Genomic DNA, 5,706 nt, shown 5'->3' on the forward strand with positions numbered 1-5,706 from the left:
AAATTATCTAAGTTAGTATACACACTTAAGGACCAGAGAGGCAAAACCATCGGCAACTGGCATATAGGAGACCTAAAACCATGTATATAGAAAATTTGGGAAATTTTCTGGTGGGTAGAGGGGTGTTTGTCACGGTTAAAAGGCCGCCCCAATTATTCGTCATGGAACTGATCACTCCATGTTAAATATCTACACTGTTTGACGCGTTACAGTGGACCGAATATAGTATCCAGCGGAGTTTAATTGTGTTGGACACCCTAAAACCATAATCAACGCTAGTACGGTACTGAAACGGAGCGAGCTTTCGAACAAGTCAGGACAACCAATCAGAGCGGTGGTTCGAGACAACTGTCAGCTGACTCGGAACCTTGGAGTGGAGATTGAAAGTGAAGACGCTGAATCATCCTCATTTGGCCGCCATCAGACTTATCGTTGAGACAAGAAATCTCTGCAACTTCTGGACGCCGGTCTACAATTTTGCCCTCAGATTCTTAAGGATTTATATACTGAGGTAAGACAGTCGGGATTCCAGAAAAAGTCTTAAATTGCTTCAGGGTTCCAAATTCTATTAATTTGTTTGTAATTAAAATCATTTCCAGTTGTTCAAACAAGTTACAGATTGCCGTAGTCATCATGAACTTGGTTTTTCTCAAGCCAAATTAACACGAAATTATAATTCCAGGGTTGACCTTATGTAGGTAATTTAGACAACTGTGGGTAAGACACAAACAATGTTGATAATTTTATAGTTTTAAGTACATTTTCCCTGTTTTATGATAGAAATTGTCTTGTAATTTTCATGTTGGTGCAAAGCAATAAGTTTGCAACAGGAGTCAGTCACATGGTCTCAAATTTTGCAAAATCGTTTAAACCATTTGTTTACAATCAGTTTTGATTTCTCAAAGTTAGGTTAGGTTGTCCAAAAGGAAGAAATGATATATTTAGTAGTTTTTAGAAATTTTTGTCATTCTTGGCCTAGGCCTACCTTGTACTTGTTCACCATGCTTTTGTTCATATGTAGTTCAGTGTTTTAAATATTTCTTGTTTAGCTTAGAAAATGTAATCAACCTACGCTCACTAAATTAAATATAAAGAATGTATTTTGTAAATTATTTATTTTGTAAATGTCAGAAACCAAATTGTTGCTCAGTTGTTCTAAGATAGGCCTAACTTGAGGCAAGAACAGTTTAAGACCTAGTTTCACTTACTGTTAATGACCTTTTGTCATAACAACTACAAAATGGATTAAAATTACAGCTAATCAAGGCCTAGCCTTCATGGAACACATGACTTAAGTTATAGGACTACTGTTAATATTTAACCAGAACAGAAATTATTCACGAGGAATTACAGGGTGTACGTTCCGGCCTGCAAGAGTTCAGACCTACGTCTTATGAGAGATCCTACCTACGGCTTGTGAGAGATCCGACCTACTGCTGGAGAGACGTTACCAGAATTGGCCCACTTACAACCTTGGCCTATCCAACATCGTACGGGGCTGTGGACCTGGACCACGTCCACCCCTACCACCTGTCATCGCAGCGGACCTCCACTGTCTGATAAGTCCTAGGCTAGCCTTTACCGTAACTTTCATCTGACTACAGTTCAACTATCAGCCTACTAAATCATTTTAATTTGGCCAAATACAAAGACTAAATCAATTTCTCTGGACATTTAACTTAACTTACTCAACTTCTGGTGCATCAAGATTCAAATTTCATTCAAATTTCAATCCAGTTATCTTCAGACTGTATTTTGTGCAACTCCAAGTGCCGAGGGAACTAGACGCAACTAAACCATCGTCTCAACATATTCTGTAGGCTAGGCCTAACTTTTAGAGATATATAGATTACGGTAATCGTTCGGATTGTAGCCGAAAGGGTAATAGTGTCTTTGATATTTGTCGCTGGTGTTGCCTAGTTTTAAGATTGTCTATTTTATTATTTTTGTGTATCTAGTATTGTGTCACATTATGCTCTGCCGGATTGATTAGAGACCTGATATATTTTGTCTCTGTTGTCCCCTGTTTAATTGTAAGATTGTCTATTATTATTGTGTATTTTGTGTCATATTATTGCTTTGTCGGATTGATTATTGACTACGGTCGAACATATATTTTGTCTAATGTTGTCTTTTGAGTAAAAATTAATTGTTGCTTTTCTGTAAATATACTTTGCTACCGTCTGCGCAGTCGGAAATTCCAAAAGCTTTTGGTCACAAAAAAAAAAATAATGTAAATAAATAAATAGCCTATTTGAGTTATATTTTAGGTTCAAGTGTCTTGGTAGTAACGAATACTGAACGAAGAACGTTGTATGTAGCATTTTGATTGATTATTATTTCGTACCGGACATTTGAGTCAGGCTTGTCTGTGCAAAATATTTACTTGTAATAAACCTTCGCTTATTTTGTCATATCTTGTGTCATTTTTGAAAACCAGTGTATTTGTCATAGTGTATTATAGTGGGCGTAGGTGGGTCAACCCCTGAATTATCCAGTTTTATTCACAATTTTCTCAAAATTGAAACTCACCCCAACGCTAAGTCAACATAGATTTTAGGGACCTGTCGAACCTCATGGTATATAGGAGCATAGGTTAAGACACTCAATACTACAGAGATCTGCAAAATCTGTTACCATCCTGGGGCTGGAACGTTCCCAGTTTATCGACCAGCATCATACCCCGAAACTGGGTGGCGCCCTGCAGCATCACTGAAGTACTTGGTTATTACCCTGGTTCATAGGCTACCTATACACAGTTCCGCCCACGACCCGTCACTGACTGAGACCTAGCCGTGGAGTGTGTCATGGTACTGTAGCCATCAGGGAACTGTCGGATAAAACTGTCAGCATTGGCCAGCCCAGCAGCCTCGTACACCTGTGACAAAGATTAATTAAATTAGTAATACCAAACTAGTGACGGGTAATACAAACAAAGTAACATAGAATCAAACTAGCTACCTTCTGAATACAGCAGTACTATAATCACTCAACCACCAAGCTGACATAAAAAACTTTTACTCATACCAGTACTCATAACGTTTTTAATATGTTACATTTTAACAAGTTACCTTTAAGCATGTTACATTTTAAAAGGTTACAATTTTACATGTTACATTTTTACATGTTACATTTTAATATGTTACATTTTAACACGTTACATTTAAGCATGTTACATTTTAAAATGTTACATTTTAACACGTTACATTTCAACATGTTACATTTTAACTTCTTATATTTCCACATGTTACATTTTTACATGTTACATTTTAACATGTTTTACGATCAAGTCATTCCCTTGCAACTGACCTGGTAGCCTCGTCTAGTATGAGGATGGATGGGATTTTCAGTAGAGCGCGGGCGATAGCTATCCTCTGTTTCTGGCCCCCAGACACGGTAACTCCTCTCTCCCCCAGAATGGTACTGTAGCCATCAGGGAACTGTCGGATAAAACTGTCAGCATTGGCCAGCCCAGCAGCCTCATACACCTGTGACAAAGATTAATTAAATTAGTAATACCAAACTAGTGACGGGTAATACAAACAAAGTAACATAGAATCAAACCAGCTACCTTCTAATTACAAGGCGAGTAAAGCAGTACTATAATCACTCAACCACCAAGCTGACATAAAAACTTTTACTCATACCAGTACTCATAACGTTTTTAATGTGTTACATTTTAACAATTTACCTTTAAGCATGTTACATTTTAAAAGGTTACAATTTTACATGTTACATTTTTACATGTTACATTTTAATATGTTACATTTTAACAAGTTACATTTAAGCATGTTACATTTTAAAATGTTACATTTTAACACGTTACATTTTAACATGTTACATTTTAACTTCTTATATTTCCACATGTTACATTTTTACATGTTACATTTTAACATGTTTTACGATCAAGTCATTCCCTTGCAACTGACTTGGTAGCCTCGTCTAGTATGAGGATGGATGGGATTTTGACAGGTAATACAAACAAAGTAACATAGAATCAAACCAGCTACCTTCTGATTACAAGGCGAGTACAGCAGTACTATAATCACTCAACCACCAAGCTGACATAAAAACCGTCGTCGTCGTCGTCGTCGTCGTCGTCGTCGTCGTCGTCGTCGTCGTCGTCGTCGTCGTCGTCGTCGTCGTCGTCGTCGTCGTCGTCGTCGTCGTCGTCGTCGTCGTCGTCGTCGTCGTCGTCGTCGTCGTCGTCGTCGTCGTCGTCGTCGTCGTCGTCGTCGTCGTCGTCGTCGTCGTCGTCGTCGTCGTCGTCGTCGTCGTCGTCGTCGTCGTCGTCGTCGTCGTCGTCGTCGTCGTCGTCGTCGTCGTCGTCGTCGTCGTCGTCGTCGTCGTCGTCGTCTACATTTTTACATTTTACATATTTACATGTTACATTTTAACATTTTTTATGATCAAGTCTTTCCCTTGCAACTGACCTGGTAGCCTCGTCTAGTATGAGGATGGATGGGATTTTCAGTAGAGCGCGGGCGATAGCTATCCTCTGTTTCTGGCCCCCAGACACGGTAACTCCTCTCTCCCCCAGAATGGTACTGTAGCCATCAGGGAACTGTCGGATAAAACTGTCAGCATTGGCCAGCCCAGCAGCCTCGTACACCTGTGACAAAGATTAATTAAATTAGTAATACCAAACTAGTGACGGGTAATACAAACAAAGTAACATAGAATCAAACTAGCTACCTTCTGAATACAGCAGTACTATAATCACTCAACCACCAAGCTGACATAAAAAACTTTTACTCATACCAGTACTCATAACGTTTTTAATATGTTACATTTTAACAAGTTACCTTTAAGCATGTTACATTTTAAAAGGTTACAATTTTACATGTTACATTTTTACATGTTACATTTTAATATGTTACATTTTAACACGTTACATTTAAGCATGTTACATTTTAAAATGTTACATTTTAACACGTTACATTTCAACATGTTACATTTTAACTTCTTATATTTCCACATGTTACATTTTTACATGTTACATTTTAACATGTTTTACGATCAAGTCATTCCCTTGCAACTGACCTGGTAGCCTCGTCTAGTATGAGGATGGATGGGATTTTCAGTAGAGCGCGGGCGATAGCTATCCTCTGTTTCTGGCCCCCAGACACGGTAACTCCTCTCTCCCCCAGAATGGTACTGTAGCCATCAGGGAACTGTCGGATAAAACTGTCAGCATTGGCCAGCCCAGCAGCCTCATACACCTGTGACAAAGATTAATTAAATTAGTAATACCAAACTAGTGACAGGTAATACAAACAAAGTAACATAGAATCAAACCAGCTACCTTCTAATTACAAGACGAGTAAAGCAGTACTATAATCACTCAACCACCAAGCTGACATAAAAACTTTTACTCATACCAGTACTCATAACGTTTTTAATGTGTTACATTTTAACAATTTACCTTTAAGCATGTTACATTTTAAAAGGTTACAATTTTACATGTTACATTTTTACATGTTACATTTTAATATGTTACATTTTAACAAGTTACATTTAAGCATGTTACATTTTAAAATGTTACATTTTAACACGTTACATTTTAACATGTTACATTTTAACTTCTTATATTTCCACATGTTACATTTTTACATGTTACATTTTAACATGTTTTACGATCAAGTCATTCCCTTGCAACTGACTTGGTAGCCTCGTCTAGTATGAGGATGGATGGGATTTTGACAG

At 37.9% G+C, this 5,706-nt stretch overlaps 1 long non-coding RNA gene across 1 annotated transcript; it reads left to right on the forward strand.

Moving 5' to 3' along the window:
* The first annotated feature begins 217 nt into the window (after nucleotides 1-217).
* Nucleotides 218-2,414, forward strand: LOC128982444 (uncharacterized). The gene is made up of 2 exons (XR_008489669.1): nucleotides 218-511; nucleotides 1,354-2,414. It is a non-coding gene; the product is annotated as an uncharacterized LOC128982444 (long non-coding RNA).
* The last annotated feature ends 3,292 nt before the right edge of the window (nucleotides 2,415-5,706 follow it).

This window comes from Macrosteles quadrilineatus, unplaced genomic scaffold (assembly GCF_028750875.1).
Source record: "Macrosteles quadrilineatus isolate MER2022 unplaced genomic scaffold, UCM_ALF_1.0 Scaffold_342__1_contigs__length_93352, whole genome shotgun sequence".
Classification (NCBI taxonomy): Eukaryota; Metazoa; Arthropoda; class Insecta; order Hemiptera; family Cicadellidae; genus Macrosteles; species Macrosteles quadrilineatus.